Source organism: Choloepus didactylus, chromosome 1, assembly GCF_015220235.1.
Source record: "Choloepus didactylus isolate mChoDid1 chromosome 1, mChoDid1.pri, whole genome shotgun sequence".
NCBI lineage: Eukaryota > Metazoa > Chordata > Mammalia > Pilosa > Megalonychidae > Choloepus > Choloepus didactylus.
The window spans coordinates 163,628,495-163,655,166 of NC_051307.1; the positions used below are offsets into that span (position 1 = coordinate 163,628,495).

The following is a 26,672-nucleotide window of genomic DNA, read 5'->3' on the forward strand; positions in this document are numbered from 1 at the left end:
ATGGGACAGATGTCCAGAAGTAGCATTAGAAGGTCAAAATGTATATGTGTTTTTATTTTAATAGAGAGTATCAGATTGCATTCCAAAAATAGCTGTAGAAATTCACCTTCCACCAGCCATGGATGTTAGTATTCTTTCTCCCTCATCCCTATCAGCAATAGAAGTTATCACTATTTATAAATTTTTGCCAGTAGTATATGGTATTGCTATCTATTAGTTTGAACATATGTTCATTTATTGCTTGGATATTTGAATCTTCCCATTTTCTTATTGAGTCCCAATAATGTTTGTTAATTTTTCAGAATCCTTTTGTATAGAAAGATTAACCTGTTGTTCTCTTGTTGCAAATATTGTTCCACATCAGTGATTTCTTGGTCAATTTTGTTCAGGGCAATTTTTGTAATGATACCTTTTATGTACCAGGCATTGTTGTATGCACTAAGGACTCAAAAGTAAGATAGACAAAATTTCCTTCCCACTTAGAGCTTATATTCTAGAGATTAAAGATGGACAGTGAATGAGGGAATGAATAAGGAAGTATTGTTTATAGTATTTTAATATGATATAAGATTGTTATGTGGTTAAATGGGTATGACTTTTCTTATAGTGCTTCTAGGTTTCCAGTGTTAGTTAAGAAGTCCTCAACCAACCCTTGGTTGTACATGTGGTCTCCTAGATTTTATTGCTTTGGTTTTATTTTTAAACATGGTTGGCATGAATGTAATCCCCAGATTTAAATTAAGCAGCATTTTTAGGTCTCAGAATTTCACAATTACATCAATCACTCCCATGCTATTCCAGTCTGCAGCTATACCCCCTCCATACAATTCATCAAGGATGCTACTAAAAATCATGGTTAATTACTAATAACTGGATTGAACAATATGAAACTGCCATCTATATAGAGGGGAAAGTAGTTGAATATCAGCAATTACATATGGTCCAACCTATAGATATGAAATGGAAAAGAAACAATTATTAAACTCAAATAACATGCTGAATATTATGATAGCCATTTCATATGCAATATTTCATTTAATTTCCTCATCAACATTTTGAGGTAGATAATATTAGCTCCATTTTATAAAAGAAGAAACTTAAGCTCCATAAGAAATCTAACTAATTCTCAAAATTATTAAGAGGAACCCTTAGAATTTATCTCATTCAGTCAATACCAAAGTACTTGTGTGTTTCTCTTTGGCATTAGAATTTAATTCAACAAGAATTTAAGAAGCGCTCTACAAGACTTTGAATAATACTGACAACTTAAGAAGCGGTGGGCAAGTACAGTACCTAGATCAACATCCATACATAGAAATACTCAATAAATGTTGGTTAAATGGGATCTTCTACCCTACAACAAATTACATGTTAACAGAGAATAAAGCATACACAGGAATCAGTGAAAGAGAAATTCCAGGTGTCTGATGGCTGTTATAGACTTAAAATATGGGTTTCATGTATTTTTGTTTTTTTTCTAACAGTAATCAGTATGTAGGTATATGTAAATAGGAGGCATACAATGAATATTGGTTTATTCAATTAATGAAATAAACAATTCATTGTAATATATTTGGAAAAAATGGACATATAATAAAGAAAAATTTTAAATAGTCTTTAATCCTATCATTTACACACAAAGACTTTTTAAAAAATTTTATTGTGGAAACATATATATAACATAAAATTTGCCATTTTAACAATTTTTAAGTTGCAATAATTACATTTATATGTTCTGCTACCATCACCAATATCCATTGCCAAAACACACATAGACTTTTGAAACCCACTCCTACCAATTTGTAGCTCCCTAATTTTGACAATATAACTCATTTCTATCTTTTTTAACTTGACATTATATAAAGCTTCCCATATCATTAAATATTCTTATGATAGCGTAGTTTTTGATGACTGAAAAATAATTTATTGCATGGATACAATTAATTTAATTAGTCAGTGCTCATTTCTCCTAAACATCTAAGTTGTTTCCAAATTCTTGTTCTTATAAATAATACTGTGAAAACTTCCTTGGATATAGATCTTTGTCCATATCTCTGAATAATTCCTTAGGATAGATTTCTGAAATTGGAATGACTGATTCAAAATCTATGGTCATTGTTAAGGTTCTTGATGCATATTACCAATTTGCCGCTCACAAATATGGTACCAGGAAATGATCCACTTTAAATTTCATTTGAATATGGGTATTATTCTAGACTGAATCACAATTGCCACAAAGACATGTTCAAGTCCTAATCCCCAGTCCTGGGGATGTGAACTTATATTGTAAATAGGATCTCTGAGGATCTGATTAAGATGATGCCAAACTGAATCAGGGTGGTCTTTGATCCAATATGCCTGGAGTTATTATAAACAGAAGAAATCTGAACACAATAATAGCAGTAGGAGACAGATGGCCATGTGGTGGGGGTAGAAATTGAGTTATGAATTGCATGCAAGCCACCACGAGAACACGACAGACTTCAGAGAAAGCATGGTCTTGCTGACACCTTGATTTTGGAATTCTAGCCTCCAAAACTGAGAGAAGAGATTCCTGTGATTTAAATCAGCCAGTTCACGATGTTCGCTATAGTAGCCCTGGCAAACTAAGACAGGTGTGTGCTTAGTATCCTGGAAATTCATTTTATTGTGGAAACATCCATTGCATCCTTTAGTTTTGCCAGTGTTTGTCTCATGTATTTTGTGGCACCATGATTGGTGTATAAACATTTATGACTGTTATTTCTTCTTATTGAATTGTACCTTTTATTAGTATGTAGTGGCCTTCTTTGTCTCTCTTAACATCCTTGCATTTAAAGTCTATTTTATCTGAGATTAATATTGCTACTCCTGCTTTCTTTTGGCTGTAGCTTGCATGAAATATTTTTTCCATCCTTTCACTTTCAATTTCTTTGTGTCACTGTGTCTAAAATGAGTCTCTTGTATGCAACATATTGATGGTTCATATTTTTTTATCCATTCTGCTAATCTATATCTTTTAATTGGGGAGTTTAATCTATTTACATTCAATATTATTACTATGAAGACATTTCTTGAATCAGCCATCCTATCCTTTGGTTTATGTTTGTCAGATATATTTTTTCCCCTCTCTCTCTTAATGTCCTTTAATGAACCAATAATGAATCTCTTTAGTACTAAACCTTACTCCATAGCTCTCTCTCCTTTCTTTGTTTCTCTGTCGGTAGGGCTCCCTTTAGTATCTGAAGTAGCGCAGGTCTTTTATTAGCAAAGTCTCTCAGCATTTGTTTGTCTGTTAAAAATTTAAGCTCTCCCTCAAATCTGAAGGAGAGCTTTGCTGGATAAAGTATTCTTGGTTGGAAGTCTTTCTCTCCCAGAATTTTAAATATGTCATGCCACTGCCTTCTCACCTTCATGGTGGCCACTGAGTAGACACTACTTAGTCTTATGTTGTTTCCTTTGTATGTAGTGAATTTCTTTTCTCTTACTGCTTTTAGAACTTGCTCCTTCTTTTCAGTATTTGACAGTCTGATCAGAATATGTCTTGGAGTGGGTTTATTTGGATATGTTCTATTTGGAGTTTGCTGGGCATTTATGCTTTGTGTATTTATATTGTGTAGAAGATTTGGGAAGTTTTCCCCAATGATTTCTTTGAATACACTTTCTAGACCTTTACCCTTCTCTTCCCCTTCTGGGACACCAATGAGACTTACATTTGGACATTTTATTTTATCATCATATCCTTGAGGTCCATTTCATTTTTTTTTTATTTTTTTCCCCATTCTTTCTTTTGTTCTTTCATTTTCTGTTTTGTCATCCTTGAGGTCACTGATTCGTTGTTCAGCTTCCACTAGTCTTGTACTATGAGTATCCAGAATCTTTTTAATTTTATCAACAGTTTCTTTTATTTCCATAAGATCATCTATTTTTTTTATTTACTTTTGCAATTTCTTCTTTATGCTCTTCTAGGGTCTTCTTCATGTCTTTTATATCCTGTGCCATGCTCTTCTTCATGTCCTTTATATCCTGTCCCATGCTCTCGTTGTTTGTCTTTAGTTCTTTGATTAATTGCTCCAAGTACTGTCTCCTCTGATCTTTTATTTGGGTGTTTGGGTTTGGGTTATCCATATCGTCTGGTTTTGTCATATGCTTTAAAATTTTCTGTTGTTTTTGGCCTCTTGGCATTTGCTTAACTTGATAGGGTTCTTTTAGGATATGTAGGATTATTCCAGGATGAATCTCTAATTTGTCAGATCTACAGCTTGGTGGCATACACTTTCTCTAACTAGCCAGCAGATGGTGTCCGTGAGTCACCTCTCAAGTCAGTTCTTCCCAACTTTGTCTTTTTGGTGTATGGGGGATTGATTCTTTTGGGGTCCAATTGGTGCACCAAGTTTGGGTGTGTTGTTGGTCTGTCCGCCCTGAATGTAGGGCGTGTGAGCGGCTAGGGAGGGCAGCTTTAATAATCAAACTTCCCATGTGTTCCTGGAGATTTAAGGCTGTTGCAAGAGTCTAAACCTTCATTTCAGTCTTGCCACAGATTGTCTCTGCCACTGACCCACAAGTCTTTGGTATTGGCCTATGGTCCCTGGGACTTCCAAGTGGGTCCCTCTTCCAAGCTGTGCCCTTCTAAGGCCTCTGCTGAGGGAAGGTTGTGCTACATCACAAGTGTGCGCCATCCCTCAAGGGAAGTTCTGGGCCACTGGGCTGTGTAGGTGTGTTCCCAGCCTGCTGTAAGGAGCAGAATTAAATAATGGCTTTAACTCCAAAATGCTGTAAGGATGGCTGTATAGGATGTGTTAATTTCCCCCTTTTTGCACAGCTCCACCTTCCAAGCTCCTGGACAATTAGCTGTGAGTTCACGAAAGGCTATTGTCCACACCTGATATTGTGGCATGTGCGTGTGTTGTTGGAAACACTTCCTGTCACACTGAGGTTTTTGGCATGGCTCTGGGCTGTGACTCTGGCACCAGGCAGGAGTGTTCCCAGCCTGCCGGGAAGATGGCTGCAAGGCATGTGTTTTTTTTCCCTTTTTGGCTCACCTCTGCCTGCCTCACTCTGAGACAATTAGCAACAGGTGTGCAAAAAGGTGTCTTCCATGCCAAATTTTTGATGCGTTCGCACAGCCCATTCCTGCCACGCTTCACTGTGCGGTTCTTGCTGCCATATCTGCAGCTGCTTTTGGGTTTTTTAAAAAAGAACTAGTCCACCTCCAAACACCAACCCTCAGTTTCCCCACACTGCAGCGTGGCTGCTGGATATTCAGCAGCTTACTCACTCATTTCAGAATGCAGACTCCTGGGTTCACCAAGTTCACGGTCCCTGTAGTTTATCAGACCTTGTCCAGCTGGTACATCACTGGAACTGGTGTTCTGGGTCACTTTCTGGCTTTCATCTAGTATTTTTCATGGAGGTGTATTTTGGCCCTGTCTCTCCTAGCTGCCATCTTAGTTTCTGTCCCTGGAAATTCATTTTAACACCAACCTGTGAATATTTAAAACCAGAAAAGCTAAGAAGTAATTTGAATTTTCCCTCATTTTGAACCTCTATTCAACTCCCTGTATCCACTCCAAGTTGGAAATAACCATACCATCTGTTTTATCAGAGACTCTCAAACCGGAGTTCAAACATGTGCTCTAAGGAGTCCAGGAACCCCTGGATAGTATATGCGCATTTGGTCAGCAAATGTGTATTGTTTCCTTGGAAAAGATATCCATGTCTTTAATCAATTTCTTAAAGGGGTTCATGACTCAAAAAAAATTAAAAACTTTACCTTTATAGTGGATGAAAACAGTAGGGCCATAATGTGAAGGACTCCATGACTAATGGAGGCAGGTGGGTTAGGTGTCAAAGCATTTCTTCCTTTGAACTACAGGCTATGTGGAAACTAAAATAAACAGAAGGTATCAGAGATAGCAGTAATATATGTGATTAAGCCTTGCAAGCACAAATTGGTGATATTTGCTTTCAGACAAACTGTAACTTGGAAAGCAGATTAGTGTAGTAGCCATGTTTTATGACCTTGCGGTCTTAATTAAACACACCAATGTTTATTCTCCCACCTTCTTCCCCAAACCAGTACTTCAAAGCTACAGGCCTTCTTCTCATTTTACCTCTAACTCAGACTAATTACAAAGAAATGAATATTTTATCATCTTTCTTATGATAACCCCAAGCTATTGAATTTTGGAGTTAAAGCCATTATTTAATTCTATCATGCTACTATTAAAAATTAGTTTTTTAATCCATAAAAGTGCTCATGAGTACTTGATAAAATTTCATGATATTTAAACTATGAAATATGATTTTCTACTAGACAACCAGCACATTGGAACACAATTTAAAAGGGTAAATCCCTCACAGTCACATTGATAAGGATTTCTTTCTCTCTTCCTGATGGCTGCTTTGTAATTAGTTTGTACCAAAGCCTAAACTTGCCCTGAAATCCCCTCTTCTCCCTTTGTCTAAAGAAAACTGCCCAGCCTCATCTCTCTGCAGCACAGTAGTACCCTTGGGTGTTCTACAGAACCACAAATGTCCTTCAACCAAATATCGGGGCAGTGCATTGTCATAGAGAATCTTTCTCCCAGTGCTGATAAGAACCCTCTGAGGGTTAGGTTAGTGTGTCCCACATGAAGAGACCTGCCTCTCCTTATGTCTTTAATAAGCTCTCAGCAGCTTGGATAAGAGCAGACAGCATTCTACAAAACAAAAGCAGAAAAGAAGAAAGAGAAAAGAAAAAGAAAAAAAAACCAACAGGCAAGCCTGTGGAAAGTTTTCCCCTTTGAGCTCAACAAATCCAGTAGCTGAGAGAGATTCATCTTTCATGGAATGTGGTTCCCAGCTTCATCTGTCATGTGACAGTATAAGAAATTATGAGGGTAATGGTACTATACACTCCTACAAGTTTTGGTTCTGTTTTATCAAATATATTTATTGCCAAAGAAAATAGGTCTCTTAGTATTTCACCTCCTCTTCTCTGTACCCCATCCCTTTCTCTACAGTGTTTTCTCAAAGAACTCTTTCCTAAGTGATAACAAATGTCAAGAAAAAGTTATTTGACCCTTATGTTATTCTAAGGATATGAGGATACTATTTAAAGAGACACACTAGTGGAAAACTTGGCTAATGTTTCTAATTAACTACCCAACAAAAAATAACTTCCCTTTATTCCTAGATAGAAAAATTCCCAGATGGTTCGTATTGGTTTAATAATAGTTATACTGGTTGAATGCTTGATGTGTGCCCCTTACTATGCTAAGTACCTTGGTTCATTTGACTCTCATAATAACCTTATGATGTAGATGTTATTGCCTCTATTTTACAAACTAGAGACTAAGCCTAATGGAGGTCAAGGAACAAGCCCAAGTTCACTCAGGAGGTGGCTGATCTGGGATTTAAACCAGGATCTCCTTGTCATTTGAGTCTATGCTCTTAACTACTGCTATACTATACTGCTCAACTAGGACCTCTGAAACCAACTTCCTGAACTGGTAATTTGGCCCTGGGTGGGATCCTCCAGTAAACTGAATCCTTTAAAAGGGTCCTGGTACCATTTTAAGTAGGAATGTATCAGGCAGGGTCCAATGAGGGAAGCAGAACCACTATAAGTGAAGTGGAACAAGGGATTTATTATAGGGATTTGAATTTATGCAACTGTGGAAACTGGTAAGAAGTCTATGGAAGATCATTGTCTTTGTATTTCACAGTAGGTCTGAAGTCTCTGCAGGTCAGCAGAGCCAGTAATAAGGAAGAAAACTTGGATGTGAAGTGGGGGAGACTGAGGACAAATTGTAATTCACATCTATCTCTTAACCATTTCCAACCTTCATGACACAGGTCATCTGCAGAAAACGCAGGCACCTTTTGCTACATTGCTGCACAAGCACCTGGCTCAGGACTTGGAAGAGCTGAAGAAGGAGATCTGGTGGAGCTGGAGTTGCTGCAGAGCTGGCTGTGGCCCCACACCAACAAGGTGAGGCAGCACATCAGTGACAATGTGTGCAAGCTGCAGCAGTACATGGTGATCTACACTGACATTGCTGCTTCACTTCTACCTTCCAAATCTCATACAAATTTCTCCCATGGCCATCCCTAAACCAGGACCATATTGGAAAGGAAATTTGGGCAAACAAAATTCTGGCTTAGTTAAGTTGACACAGTACAAAGTCCCACAAAGGACTCTTGAAGGAATTGTGTAATTGGAGGCTTCTATTTGGTATACATCTACACTGCCAAATTACCTTTCTGAACTCAGAATGCCTTGCATTTTGCTAACAGACCCTGCCTTCCCCACTACTGACTGCGTGAGTGAAACAGACAGTCGCTGACTTCATGGAACTTATAAACTAGTCTAGAGACCCCTGAGAATCAAACTATTTAATCAATACTTATGGGCAATTGTTTGAAACTTATGCTGTCCATGTTCTGTGAGAATCTTCCACTCTACCCTCTGAAAAGTCATGGGAAAAAATCCTTAAACTGCAGTCAGCCTTTTGCTCAGAGAGTTATCCTAGGTGAACATTTTCTTCCTGCACTCATCTGTGTTGAAAGCATTTAATGCAATCTGTAATAAATTATCTATATAGGAAAAGTTTTTCTGATTCCAATAAGGAGTTCTTATAAGCTGCTGAATGATTTTAAACAATGAGAGTGACGAGGTCAGATTTGTTTTTTAAAAAGTACTTATGTGGAAAACACAGAATAGAGAGGCTAGAACAAATGCAGATGGATGTGTTAGGAGTCTATTGCAGTAGCGAAGACAGAGGGTTGTAGCTGGTGACAGAGGTTAGTAATTTGGACGAGGATGGTAGAGATAGAGAGAAATGAATAGATTTCTGAGATGCTCTAGAAATAAAATCAACAAGAGCTGATGATGGATTAAATATGTGGTGAGGCAAGAGAGAGTTCCCAAAATGACTTCAAGGTTTCTGACTCTTGTGAATATGTGAATGGTAGTGCCAGTCACTGGGATACCAAACATTCAAGATTTGTGGGGAAGATCACATGATCATCCATGGACGTGTTGCAATACCAAATTTGAGGAGCTCCTGAGTCATCCAAATGGAGTTGTCAGTTGGGCAGCTGTCTATTCTGGTCTGGACCTCAGAAGAAATATTCAAACTGGAGATATAAATTTGGTATCAAGCATGTGTAAGTGGTAACTGAAGCAGTGGATAGCAAGGAATTTTCTTTAAAAGAATATAGAATGATTATAGTGTGGTGGACATTGTTTGGCTATCTTTTCCTGTTGAGGGAAATTTTCCCCCAGTGAAAGCCCATGGGGTTGGGTATTCCTCCTATCTGTCCATGGTAGGTAGAGAGCAGGCATGAGACCTAGACTCTGCCAATATGATACTCCCGCTCAGGACTTTAACTCTTTATAGATTGACAGTGAAAGTGGCAAGAATGCAACAATTGAGGTAGGCAATCTTTGCCAGTGGCAATGCCCTAACTAGCATATTCTGTGATGTGGCCTTGAACATGCTCTATTGGTTCCTGTCCATTTCTGGAGCTGGATCTTTAATCTTCCTGTTGAATCTGTGAACTGTCTGATATACTCTATTAAGTTATTTTACTGCTTAAGTTAGCCAGAGTTGGGTTATATTGCTTTTAAATAAGAACCCTATTTATATAATATGCATCATATACAGGTAAAGGGCATACTATGTTGTAGGAGTTAACACATTATATTGTAAAGACACATTCACACATCTGCTTCCCATACCAGATCAATGGTTTTCAAACTGTAGGTCATGGCCCAATTAGTGGATTAGGTAATTGATTTAGTGTGTTACTTTTAAATAAAATAGAATAGGATACCAGAGAAGGAAAGAGAAAATAATAGAATATAAAAGATCAGAGGATAAGTATTTCATTCTGAAACTTTCATCTTGGTTACATGTATTGTGTTTACACTGGTTATAATGTAAAATGTATTTCTTAACATGACCCCCAAGACATAGAAAGCAAACAGAAAATGTCATTCCAACCTGAACAATGAGAAAAATTTGGATAATCTACAAAATCTTAACTTTTCTTGAACCCATCAGAGAGAAGTTGTAAGGCAACCAGGTGAAATTAATCACAAGGGGCAAAAAGCCCCTTTGCAGAAAGATGGGACACATGAACTGATTTGCCTTGGGCAGAGCATGAGAGGAATAGATAGCCACCATAAAAGGGAAGTAAGAAGAAAGCACTGAAAATACTAACAAATTATAGAAGGTTATTGTGCCAGTTTGGAATCCTTGAGAGCCCAGACAAAAGAGGAGTTTGCATTCATTTGCAAACTTTTCCTTGGGCTACACTGGGTGCTCATGAAAGACTGAAGTCAAGGAAGGAGAATTAAGAGAGCCCCTCTTCTGAAGCACACAGGAATGACACCATGCTCACTGCCTGAACTTTTATACAAAGCAAGCCTTAAACTCCTGGAGAAAGGCAGAAAACTCGCTCATCCCCACAGTCCAGACAAAGATCCAGTGTTTCTCTCGAAGAAGTTGAGGCAAAAGCTGCCTGTCACTGAGGGTGGTATTGGGACCCTCCATCTTGGTGACAAGCAACCATCAAGTGTTGATGAGGGAAGAGTAGAATGAAAACCTGACTGCCCTGAGGGAGGGGCAGAAAACACCCCCATCTCTCATAGCATGACTTCTCAGTACCAAGCAACAGAAGTTTACCGTTGGGAGAAGGGGTGGAAAGTCATCCCAACATTTGTTCCAGGCAAAGGTACACTGCTGCTGAGGGAGGATGGAAGCAAAAGACATATGCCCCTTGAGAGTGGCAGAAAACTCACTGAGAGCAAAGATTTTGCACTGTTAAAAAGAAGAGGTCTGATACTCAAGCAGGAGCAGGAAACTTTCCTACTAAAGGCACCCAAAATTTGCCTGCCACAGGAGGAAGGGACAGGAATGCTGAGTAAGTTGCCACCCTCCCAACCCTAAGGTCCAGGTGCATAAGGGCTTACCTAAGACCAAAGCAAAACCAAGAGAACCAAAAACTCCCTCCTAACCCACTACGAGTGTCTCACCAAGTAACAAGCAAAAGTAGTCTACTGCTGGGGTGTGAGCAACACCACAGATAAAGACTGTGGTGTAGGACTGAAGGGCTTCCTAAAAGCTGAGAGTGAGTGTGTAACAGGAACACTAAGAGAACCTTCCTGCACTCCAGCCTCCCCTCCACACTGCACTAACTAAGCACAAGACAGCAGCAGCCCACTGAAGGAATTTGAAGTCTTTGGCCCACTTAAGATAACCATAGCAGAAACAAAACCCCAAACCAGCTTACCTAGAGTATGTTCACTCAACCTTCCCAAATTAATAGCCTAAGAGAAGAAATGGTATGCCAGTTTTTGGATGTAAACATTACCTCAGTCTCTACTGTTCTTTTGCATAAATGGGACGCTTATAAAATGATCTAACATACATATAATTTGGAGTCCCAGAAGGGAAGAGAGAAGACAGAGAAGAAATATTTGAAAAGTTTATGGGTGAGAATTTTGCAAAACTAAATACAACAAACCAAAAAGCCAAGTAGCTCATAGAAACCTAATAAAAATAAATACCAATAAATAAAGCAAGAATGAAAGAAATAGAAAGAAAGAAGAAAAAGAATACACATGTTTAAACAATCAGAGTCAAATTGCTGAAAAGAGAAAAACTTGAAGACAGTCAGAAAAAAAAAAAAAAAGAAAAACACATTAATATGTACCACAGTCAAAAATATGTGAAAGATATAATCATAGACCACAAACACCTTGAAGGCAAGGTTTTATCCATCTCTCTATCTTCAGCACCTATGCCAGTACCAGGTAAGAAGTAGGCTGAATTAAATTAACATGAATGTGATAATAGCTGACATTTGTGGAATACTCACAATTTGCTAGCCATTCTTTAAAACCCTTTGTGTATACTAATTCATTTCATCCTAGTTGCAACTCTATGAAGAAGATACTATTAAATCTCTGATTTTACAGTTTACAGAAACCTGAAACTGAGATGCAGAAAAATTAATCAACTAAGATCATGTAGCTAATACTTGGAGGGACCAAGATTCAAGCCTAGACAATGTAGCTTCAGAACCTGTGCTCAAAACCCCTGTGTTTCAGCTGCTTCTCTAGACACCAGCACTTAGGGCCTTGGCAAGGAGTGTGTGGGGTGAGAAGAAGCCATTAGGAGCCAGTAAAGGAGGAATCTGTAAAAGGAAGGTTGTATGATACAGTGGAAACCGTGGGGTCCTATAGAAGGAGAGGTGCTTAAATCCCAGCTCTGCACTTTGTAGACATGACATGATAGGGAAGCCACCAAATCTTTCTGAACCTCAGTTTTCTTATCAGTAAAATAAAAATAAAACAATACCTACTTTATAGTTGTTGGAAGGACCAAGGAGATTGTATAAATGGAGGCTCCATAAGTAGCTGTAAGTGGGAACATTTAAATACCTGCTATGAGGTATTTAATTGAAGAGATTACATTACAACCAAAATAATATTATTGACAGTTTATTTATAAATAACATTCATAAACATCCCAGGCAACAGGGTACTACTCTTTACAGAACAGATGTTCTCCTGAAAAAATGCACATAGTTAAACTTAGTGAATTTTCCTCATTGTCATCACTTTGTGATATATTTCTTTTCTTCATTTCTCACTAATTTTCAATTGACACTTTAGCTTAAAGTTTCTCTGCCACCCTCCTCTCTGAAATTAACTAACAGCTAAATCATCAGAGATTTTTTGGTTGAATGGATTTTTTTCTTGTAAAGCAAGAAACTTTTCTAAAGTTAGCAATGATCTCTTAATTTAAATTCTAAAAATGGAGGAATACCCATTCTCATATTAAAATGCTATAAGTGGTATATTGTTGTTAGTAACATACTTATTCTAAATATAAATGCTTATCTTATAGAAGAGTTGTTAAAAAGTAATTTAACGAGACTTTTTAAGATGGATTTTATTAAATGCAAAATAATTATGTATAATTGTACATAATTATTACAAGGATATAAACTGTAACTTCTGGTCACTTTTTTACATAAATTCCTTGTCGAGTAAGATATTTATTAAGATATAATGGAATATGTTTCATTGGTGGTGAAATAAAATGTAGGGTCCTTAGTTACTCTCTCTGCTCATCTGCTATTGGGCAACTTTAATGGTGTCCATCATTTCTGCCTCAAGTGTGATTTTTCTATTTCTTGAAATAGCTATGTTTTTTGAGATTTTCTTCAGTGGCTTCTCCTTGACCTTAGGATAAAGTCTCAATTTTACCACATGTTTAGAAGATCTCTCACGATCTGACTTAACCTCCTCCTCAGTCTCATTTCTATGATCTATGTAATCTATGTTCTGACATCCTGAGCTTCTTTCAGTTCCTGGAATGAGCCATGCACTTTCCCTTCTAGGCTTTCTCAACCTAGTCTGGGGAAAGGGACTCTATTGTCATGTAAGCTTGGGAAATGTATGCCTCCTTATAGTTTCACAATCCGTATAGGCAAATTAAAAACTCTAAGAAATCCTGGGCTTAAAATTGTCTAACGTCAAACTTCCCAAACTTGTTTTTACCAATGCCTTTTTTTCTAGTGCCTACTCTATCCCACAGAACTTCAGTTTCATGGTACTTACCTTGGAGAAGGCTAATCAAGATAGTCTGTCCTTGGTGGTTACATAAAATTTCTGGCAGCCATAGGGTCCATTCCATTATGCAGGAGACACCGTAAGACAACATGCTACCAGGGACTTCCTATCTTTTATCCTTTCCACTCTTCGCCCTGGACACCTGGACAACCCCACTTCCCCCCAGTTGTGAGAAGGGTTTCCACATTATGTCAGCCAAACAAGAATATGTGTTCATGGGCATTAAGACTAGTGATAAGGGAGTGAATTCTCCAGACATATGTCAGGAAGAATTGATAGGATGTAGTGATATCCTCTCATTGGATTTAGAGACTGAAAGAGAAGGTGGAGTCAATGATGACTTTGGTGGTGAAGCTATTATTCAAGAAAGAAAATAGAAAGGAGGGGAAGGATGCCCATCTTAGGCACTGTTCTGAGTTCTGGGCATATAGCAGTAAATAAGAGCTATATTTTGCTTGTCCGTTTTTATCTGTTGGGATTACAGTGCTATGGAATATCCAGTTGCAGTCACCTGGAAGTTCATAAATGGCCTTCAGGCAGACAGACCACATGAGCAAATGCACCAGAAATTATTCTTGTAAATTAACTTCTTGAACAATCCTCACAGCTTAATGTTTTCTCCTTATTAAAACACTCCCTCTTAATCTGTTAAAAAAATGTGCCTTCTGCCCTTAGGATCTTTAAGAAGTAGCACAAGTTTAAAAAAGCGTGAAATGGACAGAGCAAGGGGATGAGCTGTGTGGTTCTTGGATTAGTCTTTTCAGCCACAAAACACAAGAGAGAACAACAACAGCATAAGCAACATTTGAGTGTGATGTGCCTGTTACCAACATTTGATATGTGCTGAGCACCTACTAGGAGTTAGACTCTGTGCTGGTTGCTTTCTTGTATGTCATCTCATTCTCCCAGATGTGCAGCATTTTCAAATCTGGAAATAACTGAAAACATGCTGTGGTAGCTCTATTCTGCCAGGGAGAAAATGAGTGTTTTGCAAATGAGCCAATAATAGACATATTACAGTCTATACAGTTCAATGTAATTTCAAAATCAATTTTTAAAAATGAAAACACATAAAATTTGAGTGTAAGGCTTACTAATTTATTTCTTCTGATCAACTCACCTAAAGAGAAAGAGAAACAAAATTACAAACTAGAAACTAGTTGCAAACTATCACAAGATCTTAGCTTTCCTAAGACCAGTATATTAACAATTATATTCAGTCTATTACTTAACATGAGTTCATTCCTGGCTTGAATTTTTAGAAATCTATATGTTATACCCAAACTGGAGGGAGAAAGCTAATATGCAGTACATTCTATAATAAGTGATGACTCAAGGGTCTTTTTTCCTATGACATCAAGAAGAGGGCAACGAGGTATTTTTCAAATTATTTTTTTGCTCTCCTATATTTTACAATTTTTCTACAATGAAAATGCATTACCTTTGTATGAAGGGTAAAAAGAAAGAAAAGAGGAGAACTATGGAATTATTTTGCTAAATCCTATAAAAGACTCAAATATGAAGACTTGCAAAAACCAGTTACTAAATATTAATATTGATTTCTTAATGTGATAAAACAGTCACAGTGATATCATGTCTGTTCTCTTTTTGTTTGTTTAAGATGAATGAGTCTTTCAGGGAGCATTTGACATACTTTTCTACCTTGCTGTCATTCTCTCTCCATCTCTATCTCTTCTCACATAGTGTTAATAAAGTTCCATTTACATGTTCAAGTCCATTTGGCCAGTCCCTGGTCTTGATGTAAGGACTTTTGTAATTACATTTATTTTAAATATCCACCAGCTTTGACAAGACTGTTTCTCTCAGAAGCAAATCATCTATCGAACCTCTCCCCAAAGACCCAGAACTCTGAATATCTGCCTCACCATCTTCATGACTAAATGGATGGCAAGAAAGGGACAAGATGTATAAAAACATTAAAAAAAAGAAGAAGCCTGCAAAAGATCAGCTGCATAAACAGGAATCTAATTCAGATGACTCAAAGGGGAAGCCTAAAAAGGTTTGAGAGTACTAACAAACTTTGGAGTCAGGCCTGATTTTGAATCCCAGCTTTATCACTTACCAGTCAAGTAACTAGCAAAGGTTTCTTTTCTCTCTGAACCTCAGTTTCCTCATTAGTGAAATGAGACATATAACAACATTGCTATAAGGATTAAGTAAGATGGCATATATAGCACATCAGGCACATGAAAGTTGTACAATGGAAACAATCACCCTCATGTTTGAGGGTAATTCTGGGTATAATTTGAAATAATGCCTGTAAAACATATATCATGGTGCCTGGCATATACATAGTGATGGCTTCATACTATGAATATTATTGTTCTCACTGAGTTCTCAGGTGCTCACCCCTCTGGAAATGGGCAGGTTGAACTACTGCCCAAGGGAATGTAGAAAGCCAATTTCAAAACCCAGAATTAGATGGAGAGGAGTGGAATTTAGTTAGTCCCCTGGAACAACTAATAAACAACAAGGAACAATGAGTAAATAATCTGGAACAACTGCTGGGGGACAACCGTGACTGTTCACACATCCTACACCAACCTGGATTGGGTGGAATGGCTGAGATCACAGCATAAAATCCATAAGTAAAAACTGTGGAACTGCACTGGGAGCCCCCTCCCCCCACAGCAGGCTGAGCTACAAGACCTTGCTGTAGGAGAAAGCAGCATTCCTGGAGCAAGCGAATATAGCTCAGCCCAGCTCCAACTGGGGTTTTAATTAACAAATGTGGACTGCTGAATGCAAACTACAAACATAGACAAACTCCTAACAAACAGACAGAGGCTTTTAGAGATGACTGACCTTAAAGAGACAAAACTCCTGTACCCCAGGAAAGGGAGTCCAGAAAACCAGTGGCTCTCTCTGACCAACAGGCGAAACTGGGGGGCCATGAACTGGCTCTAAAAGGGGGCTTTCTTTCCTTTTTTCTCCCTCTCAACCTGAGTGGCTCAGTGGAGAGAGCCTCAGCCATTTTCAATTTGCAGCACTCTGACTGACACAGGGGTGGAGATAACAGAGTCAGAGAGACAAAGGAGCAATTCAAATGCAGAAGATAACTCCCTAAAGGGTGTATCTTCCTTAAGAGGAAGGAGGTGGGGCCCAGCTCAAGTGCTGGCCTTCCCTTCAGAACTCAGACCCTAGAGCCTGATGGAAAACAGCCAAAAGGGAAACTAAAGGGGCTACACCTCCTTACACTACTTGGCAGCGACAGGCTGACAGATGCCACCTGCTGGTTATGTTAGGAAAAGCACAGTGGCTAGAGGCCTCACAGGAAAATCTGTCATTCTTCTGAGATACACCCTCAGGGAAATGTGAAGCTGAATATAACCCCATTCTGAGACCTGAACCCTATCTGGTCTGGGAAAATCTGATTGGGGTAACCAAGGAAACCAGATGCCTAGACAACAGAAAACTACAAATTACACTAGGAAAAACAAAGGTGAAGCCCAGTCAAAGGAACACACTTACACCTCAATTAAGATAGAGTTGAGATATTGTTTCACTTTAATGAAACAATCAATTAAAGATTTTCAAAGAAATATGCTAAATCAACTCAAAAACCAATTCAACAAGTTCAGGGAAGATATGGCAAAAGAGATGAAGGATATAAAGAAAACACTGGATGAACATAAGGTAGAAATCAAAAGTTAGAAAACACAACTGTCAGAATCTATGGAAATGAAAGGCACAACAAAGGGATGAAAAACACAATGGAGGCATACAACAACAGATCTCAAGAGACAGAAGAAAATACTCAGGAACTGGAGTACAAGACACCTGAAATCCTACACATAAAAGAACAGATAGGGAAAGGAATGGAAAAATATGACAACATCTCAGGGAATTGAATGCTAATATGAAGTGCATGAATGTATATGTCATGGGTGTCCCAGAAGGAGAAGAGAAGGGAAAAGGGGCAGAAACAATAATAGAGGAAATAATCAATGAAAATTTCCCATCTCTTATGAAAGACATAAAATTACAGATCCAAGAAGCACAGCATACCCCAAACAGAATAGATCTGAATAGACATACACTAAGACACTTAATAATGAGATTATCAAACGTCAAAGACAGAGAATCATGAAAGCAGCAAGAGAAAAGCGATCCATCACATACAAAGGAACCTTCATAAGACTATGTGTGGATTTCTCAACAGAAACCATGGATGCAAGAAGGACATGGTATGATATATTTAAGATACTGAAAGAGAAAAACAACCTACCAAGAATCCTATATCTGGTAAAACTGTCCTTCACATATGAGGGAGAGATTAAAATATTATCTGACAAACAGACAATGAGAGAGTTTGTGAACAAGATACCTGCTCTATAGGAAATACTAAAGGAAGCACTACAGACAGAAAGGAAAAGATAGGAGTGAGAGGTTTGGAACACAATTCTGGGTGATGGTAGCACAATGTAAGTACACTGAACAAAGATAACTGTGAGTATGGTTGAAAGAGGAAGGTTAGGAGCATGTGGGACACCAGAAGGAAAGAGGAAAGATAAAGACTGGGACTGTATACCTCAGTGAAACCTAGAGTGCTCAACAATTGTGATAAAATGTACAAATATGTTTTTACATGAGGGAGAACAAATGAATGTCAACCTTGCAAGGTGTTAAAAATGGGGTGGGATTGGGGAAAAAATACAATCAATGCAAACTAGAGACTATAATTAACAGAAACATTGTATTATGCTTCCTTTAATGTAACAAAGGCAATATACCAAAGCCAAATGCCTATAAGAGGGCGACGTAAGGGAGGGGTATGGGACTCTTGGCATTGGTGATGTTGTCTGACTCTTTTATTGTACTTTAGTTTAATTCTATCTTTCTTTTTCTTTTCTTTTGTCTCTCTACCTTTTTTGACTCTTCCTCCTTCTTTGTGGAAGAAATGGAGATGTCCTTATATAGATAATAGTGATGGTGGTGAATACATAAGTATGTAACTATACAGGGAAGCATTGATTGTTTACTTAGGATGGAAAGTATGGTGGATGAACAAAACAGTCTTAAAGAAAAAAAATGGGTTGATGAAGAAAACTCAAGGGCACTATATTGAGTGAAATAAGTCAGATACATAAGGACAAATACTGCATGGTTTCACTGATATGAACTAATTATAATATGTAAACACATATATATGTGAAATGTAAGTTAACAGGATATAGAATAAGGCTCAAGAATGGGGAGCAGTTGCTTATCATGAGCAGAATGTTCAACAAGGTTGAACCTAAGTGCATAGAAGTGGACAGAGGTGATGGTAGCACATTATTGTGAGAATAACTAACAGTGCTGAATGGTGTGTGAATGTGGTGGAAAGGGTAAGCTTAGAGTCACGTATGTCACCAGAAGGAAAGTTAGAGGTTAAAAGAGGGGAATGTATAAAACAGTGAATCCTGTGGTGGACAATGTCCGTAACTAACTGTACAAATATTAGAAATCTCTATCATTAACTAGAACAAATGTATGACACTAAAACTAGGAGTTAATAATAGAGGGGCATATAAGGAAAATATACCTATTGTAAACTATGTACTACAGTTAACAGTATTTTAACATTCTTTCATTAACAATAACAAATGTACTATACCAATACTATGAGTCAATAATGGAGGGAGTTGGTTAGGAGTATGGGAGGATTTGAGTCTTCTTTTTTTCTTTATTTCTTTTCTGGAGTAATGAAAATGTTCTAAAAGTTGAAAGAAAAATTATTGTGGAGATGGACGCATAGATGTATAATGATACCATGGGCAATTCATTGTGCACTTTGGATCTTTGGATGATTGTATGGTATTCTCAATTAAAAGAAAAAAAAAAAAAAAAGAACCCAGAGTTACTGGCAAATGAAGCTGGGCAAGTTCTAGCTAAGAATAGCAGAAACACCAGGCAGAGAAGAAATGAAAGTCTCTTCATATTTCTGATATTTCTTTTTTATGGGCTGCAAATCAAGGTGTGGGGACCCAGGGCCCGGTCCCCTTCCCCTCCGTAGTGATTTCAGGTAGCCGCCCTCTTGACTGGGACAGACCTTAAAAGTCATCAGATCTCCACAGGGGAGGAAAAAGTGTAAAGGGACCATTGAAACTCCCCTCCCCTAGTCACTGTTGATAACAAATCTCCACACCCTTGTGTCACAATACCCTGCTGAAACTGTTCTCACACCCTCCTTGTCCTAACCCTTATTAACCCCACCCCCTGGCCAGCTGCTGCCATGGAACCATAACTCCTGAAAGTCATATTAAACTCATGTCTAATTCCATGCCTGACATTTTCTTCAGTCTTAGGGCTAAGCTGGATTGGAACACAAGGCACATATGTAAACAAACGTCCAAGACCACTGTTAATGCAGATCTTCTGAGACACAAAGTCAAATGTCAGATCCTCATATGGTTGTATCAGAGTATTTCTGAGTTCTGAAGACTAATGAGGTTTCACTAAGATCAAATGGAATTGAACATATTCTTCGAGTATCACCTACACTATCTAGTAGAGGAGGAACGGAGATGTTGCTGAGAATGTATTCATTTCTTCATTCGAAAAACAAATCTACAACCCTCTCATTCTATGCTAGAGGTCTTCTAATACAGGGAGGTTGGTGAGTTACTTATATTCACACTTAAGGGCCCTTTAACATAAATGAATGGATAATAATGTATATGGTATGATTATTATTTGTGTATTTAAAAATTAATATTCATTTTTCATTTCTGAACTTCATTGCCTTTGATACCCACATAGAAAAAATTTACAGTTAAGCAATAGCTTTCCATCACAACAATACAAAACAAATTTCACATGCAAAAACAATCATTCATCAATTATATTGATCATGAAAAATAATAGGCATTTACAAAATGGGGGTAAAATACTTTTGTAGTCTCTTGTCAATGATATCAATAAATTTAAATTTATAAGCCAAGTCAGCTACCTCCAACATAATTGAGCCTATAATGACTCTAAGCTGTAGAAAGAACATTGTAGTTGGTGCCATATTTTGTTTTAATATTAACAACCTGTAATTTTTAATTAATGCATTTAAATTTTATACAAGATAATAAAGGATTTCCATTTTAAATCACTCAACATAAGCAGTTATCTTAGTAGTTCCTGGAAGTGCTAGTACATAATTTCTATTCACAGATTTATTTTAAAATGCTCCAACATCACAGAAGAGAGTTTGCACTAAGATTAAAATTCTATCTGTGGGGCAGAACTGTGAAGGCACACAACAAGGATTCAAAATGTCTTGAATATTTGCTTGCTTGGCACCACCCAAGTGGGTCCCAGAACCATTTCCCCTAACCATTGTACTTCCTGTTAGCTTTGCTTTCAACCTGCTGGACCTGGGTCATAACCTCTTTTCCTGACTTAGAGGAACTAGGAAGAGTTTGAAGGGGAATATGTGAAGGAGAGAGTGAAAAAGTCTGTTAGACTAGAGAGTACTCTATTCTCTTCCAACAGCGTGCATATTTGAAGGTTGGCTTCATGTCCATTTGGTTTAACTTTTAGATTTATCAAAGTGAATAACCTATATTGCATTTTACATTAGAAGCTTTTCCTAATAACTACAGGAAAACAACAATCCACTGTATATATTAAGTGGGTTTCTGGCAAGCATAGATGATCTTATGGGCTTTAGTCATTATCAGAGGAACCATCCATCACAAGTTTAACTGGGTCCTCCCCAGACCAGTAGAGTCCTTTCTGTGGGGCCCACCCTCTGCCATTCTTCATGGAGTTCTATAAATCATGCTCCAACTCTGTCTCTTGGTATCTGTGCAGAACCAGTGGTCTCTCTATTCAGACCTTTTTTTATTACATTTAGAAATTTGTTGAAATCATTAACATTGGAAACGTGAGAGTATTTTGTTAGTGTTTGAAAGGCAAAGGAAGGAGAAAATCATTCAAGGTTTCCAGTAACTGAACTATCACTTTCAAGCACTTGAAATTGCTCCCAGGTAGCTTGTCCTTGGAGTCAAGACAATTGTGAGATTGCTCATTAAATGTTAAGGAACATGGACCCTGGAGTCAGGCTGCCTGGGTTCCAATCAAGGCCCTGCCACTAAATAGCTATGTGATATTGAACCAATTACTTGACCTCTTTGCACTTTGATTTCCCCATTTGTAAAATGGGGATAATAATAGTACACAGGGCTGCTAACATTAATGTATTAATGCCTGTAATTGTCTTAGAACAGTATTTAACAAATATTTATATGGCACATAGGAAGTATTAAATAAAACAAATCTCCCTCCATCCTCACACAAACCTATTCTATTCTTTCAGTTACCAAGTCTCATTGATTTTGCTTTCTAAAGACCTCTCAAATTTGTACCCTTCTCTGACTCCCAGGGTCATGGTTTTGGTCCAAGACCTCATCATTTCTTAAACATGGATAACTGCAATAATCCTCTATCTGGTTTCCTTGCCATCCCTCCCCGCTCCTATTGACCACCATGGACATCTTTTTACAGTCTAATAAGTCCCTTCCAGGTCTCTAATGTCTCCCCATCAATGTGGAGTAAAGTTCAAACCCATGGCATAGCATCCCAGGCCTTTCACACTCTGGTCCCAACATGCTTTTCTAGCCTCATCTCCTGCCACTCCTACCACCCCTGTACCTAGTCATATCAACTACTCATGGATCCTCTCACATGCCTTGTTTTATCATACAGCCATGCCTTTGCATACATTGCTTCCTCTGCCTGGATCAGCACCTCACACTTCTCTCTGTCCACTTTCTCAACTCCTACTTATTCTGCTAGGTCATGTCTCAAATATCACCTCCGTCAATGGGATCTTCTCTCACTCCCCCTGACAGAATTAGTCAGTTTCTTTCTCTTTTGTTTCCTACAGCTCCTTCATTATTTAACTATTAAACTATATCTCTATCAGACTACAAGGTCTTTGAAGGCAAGGATATAACTTTCACATCATGCATTCATTTATTCAATCATGAAAGGGCTGAGAACAAAATTATAAACAAGGCATACTTGGCCCCAGTCTTTGTGGAACTTTTGGTCTAGTAATAGAGCCAGGAAATAAATACACAAACAAAAAAATTTAAATAATTATAGAATGCACTGAGAGTCAGGAAGGAACAAACATCCTGCTGTGTTAAAGAATAACAGGAGGTGACATTCCTGTATCCTCGGTGCTGAACATGGTATCTGGCTCATAATAGATGTCCATGAAATATTTAATAAATGAATAAATTAGTAAAGGCATTGCCACTTACAGTCTGTACTTAATCACTTTTGTCATGTACTAGGTTTAAAAGCATGGAATTCTCTTTAAAAGTACACAATATTGGTCTTAACAGATGCCTACTGTGTGCAATTGGCTGTGAGATTTTGGCCTAGTAGATGCCAGGTACAAGAAGATGCAGAATCGAGCTAAGGCTCTGAAACTTCTATTTAATGCATTCATTTAACTCTATAAATTATCTATCATCCATCCATCTACCTATCTACCTGCCTACCTATCTAACTATATTTATCTCCAGCCCTCATCACTTTATTTCAAAAAGGATATAGATGGCTAATGAGAAATAAGATATTGCAAGACCACAAAATAGAAGTAAATGAGAAAGAATGAAAAAGAAAAAAGGGTCAGAGAATCAAGTTACTTTTCTTCATATTGATATTCCTAACAACAAAATAAATACCTTACAGTTTAATGGGGTTTTACAGTTTTAAAGGCACTTTCACTTCACACTCACTAGGATAGCTCTGACACACAAACAACAAAACAACAAAAACCAGAAAATAACAAGTGTTGGTTAGGATCTGAAAAACTTGTACATTGTTTCTGGGGATGCAAAATGGTTTAGCCCTTGTGGAAAACACTCTGGTGCTCCTCAGAAAGCTAAACACGGAATTATCATATGACCCAGTAGTTCCATTCCTAGGTATATACTCAAAGAATTGAAAACAAGTACATGTAAATCCATGTTCATAACAGCACTATTCACAATAGCCAAAAGGTGGAGACAGCCCAACTGTGCTTCTACAAATGAATGGATAAACATATTGTGGCTTTCCCATACAGTGGAATATTATTCAGCCATAAAAAGGAATAAAGTACTGATACATGCTACAGTGTGCATGAACTTACCAAATGCTATGCTAAGTGAAGAAAGCCAAAAACAAAGATCACATATTGTATGAGTACACGTATGTGAAATTTCAAGAATAGAAAAACCCAGAGCTGCCACAGGGGCCATGGTCACTGCAAGTCACCTTCCACCACCATGGACAGCAGCAGGCACTGACAGAGCTCTGGGCCCAGTGGGAATCAGGATGTGCCTCATGGACCATATTGGGCTACCAAGCTGTGGAATGAAATTATCACATCTTTTCAGACAGGGATGCCTCTAAGGAAACACAGGCAACACTTTAAAAAATATGGCAGTTGTTTCACAGTAGGTGAAGCAGTGGATTGCCTTTACAACCCAGTAAGAAATAATAACAATTTTGGTCCTGAGAATACAAGGCAACAGACTATCCAACTATTAAGAAAATTTCTTAAGAATCCATGTAATTGAAAATATCAAAGGTAGATGGGGATCAGAAAATCTTGCTGACAACAATTACCTATTCAGATTTCTTTCAACTTTGCTTAAAACTCTTCCACAAAGGCACCCAGAATTGGGGGGGAGGGGGGACGAGCATAGAGAATTATCTAAATATAAAGATAATATTTTTAAATTATGAAACTTATCTCATAGAACTCCCAGAAAGCATGGATTACATTTCTCTCAGGAAAATACTGAGAAAATAAAGTGCGAAGGAATCAATGAAGATCAAGAAAACTCAGTTGATAATAGAGAAATAAACCACGAAGTTATTGAAGAAGTTTGGAGATACATTATTCTGATCTACCTGCAAACCATTTTAGTTGTGCCATCTCTGGAAGAAGTCATAAATCCAAGACAAGCTATTCCTCAATAATGTACAACATGACCAATACAAGTAAACATGGAGTAATTATACTACAAGACAAATCAGATGACCTCCCTCACTGGATATTATCTGCCATGAGGTGCCTAGCAAATTGACCAAGAAGTAATCATATGAATAACCCAACTTATGTTGGATTTGAAAGAGATATATTCAGAAAAATTGCAGATTATTTTATAGATCTCTGTGAGCCTTTGCGTACCTTTGAGTATTATGAATTATTTTAGAATATTTTGGTTGTTTGTGGCTACATCACAGTTTCAGAGAGATCCAGCGGGATACATAAAATCCAAGATGATCCACAGTCTTCAAGTTCCTTCAACTAAACAGCCTGAATTCCTTCAAATCAGCTGAGTGTCTTCTTCTCAATCTGCTTTGTAAAGACAAAAATAAAGAAGAATCAGCGTCTGCTGAGAGACTGCAGATAAATGATCAAGGATTTCAAGAAAGATATGCTAGGAAAATGCAATTAGTTAATTTAAGAAACAGAAGAGCCATGCTAATGACATAATTGGAGGAAGCTGTCATAATTTAATAGGCTTAAGTAGTATGCATGTTCCATCTTTTGACATAAACCAAGGTGCTATTCTTTGGAAGGAACTGTAGATTTCAAGGGATTCAGGGATTTCAAGTAAAGAGGTCTCCAGTGTCTTCCATCAATCTGTTCTGAACATAGAAGGACAAACTGTAAACAATTTTTAGAGTCTAAGCCTAAACAAGATCTCTATTGAATCTTCATTCAGAGGAAAATATTCAAAAGCCACCCTGTGTTGGTTTTAAGAGAACCTCTACTTGGTTCAAGACTAAAAGGAGTTGTGCAGTGGGGAATGCTAGCCAAAGCAGCTTTGCAGATTTCAGAGTTTGCTTTAATGAAGTAGCACAAAAGAGAATAGCTGTATCAATATATCAGTGGCTGAAATGACCATGAAACCAAATCATGTCAATCTTCTTGGACAAGGCAGCACAAGAGTACAAACAGCTATGGAAAGTGAACTCGGCGAGTCTAGTGCCACATGAATAAAAGACTCCGCAAAAGTACAATGGAAACTTCAGAAAATTTTTTTCCTCCAGCTTCCTCTGTGTTGACTGGCACACAAAGTTTGTTGCAGCCTCATTTAGAGAGGGTTGACATTGATGCACTAAAATTATGCTGCTTGTTATTTCCCCCACCAAATCAGACAAAGCTTCAGCTTTTAAGGTGCATGATTTAGCGTATGAGTCAAAACGTTGATATGCCCAAACTTCACGATGCAATGGGTACAAGATCATCAATGATACACACTTTTGTTCGGTATGTCCTGTGCCATGCTGAAGAAGTAGATCTTGATGAACTTCTTGCTGCAAGATTAATTTCTTTCTTAATGGGTCATCATCAGGAAATTCTACTTCAAGTACCATCTTACCTACAAATTACAGTGGAGAAACATCTTAACTACTTAAGAAAGAGTCATACTAAAAATCCTGCAGATGGATTGCTTGCTCCTTTGCCAATTTACTCATACTGTAAGCAGATTATACTTAGGAGTTTGATGAACAAAAAGGTCCTACCACTGAAGATGTAACTGCAGAACTTTTAGAGAATATTATTGAAAATAAGAATTTGCCTCTAAAGGAGAAAAGAAAAAAACTATAACAGTTTCAGAAGGACTATCTCGGGCTATATCAGAAAAGATTACCAACCACAGAGAGTGAAACAGCACTTTTGGTGACAAACCTACAATCAAGCAACCAATGCTGATTGTAAGAAAACCAAAGTTTCATAGTCTAAAATACTAATTGAATAAAATAGTATGTAATACTTGTGGAACTTTGATCAATAAGACATATCTGAGAATCCTGCTACTATAAAAAGGAAGTTTATTATTAATAAGGTTTTCCTAAATAAGCAAACTACTTGTAATGAGGTGCCAAAATAGTTTAATAAACACATTTTCAGTGTGAAACTGCTAAGAAACTATTGGATCTCAAATAAGAGCAAATAATAGTGAGAAAAAGTGATACTAAATATTTAACTAGAAACAATCTTTTCTCTTTTATACAACTATTAGGAAAAGCTATCATGATGTGTGCT

At 37.6% G+C, this 26,672-nt stretch overlaps 2 pseudogenes; both read left to right on the plus strand.

Annotated features, from left to right (window-relative positions):
* Positions 1 to 5,804: 5,804 nt before the first annotated feature.
* LOC119526291 lies at positions 5,805 to 25,112 on the plus strand (annotated as a pseudogene).
* A 407-nt stretch (positions 25,113 to 25,519) lies between these two features.
* Positions 25,520 to 26,377, plus strand: LOC119540802 (annotated as a pseudogene).
* The last annotated feature ends 295 nt before the right edge of the window (positions 26,378 to 26,672 follow it).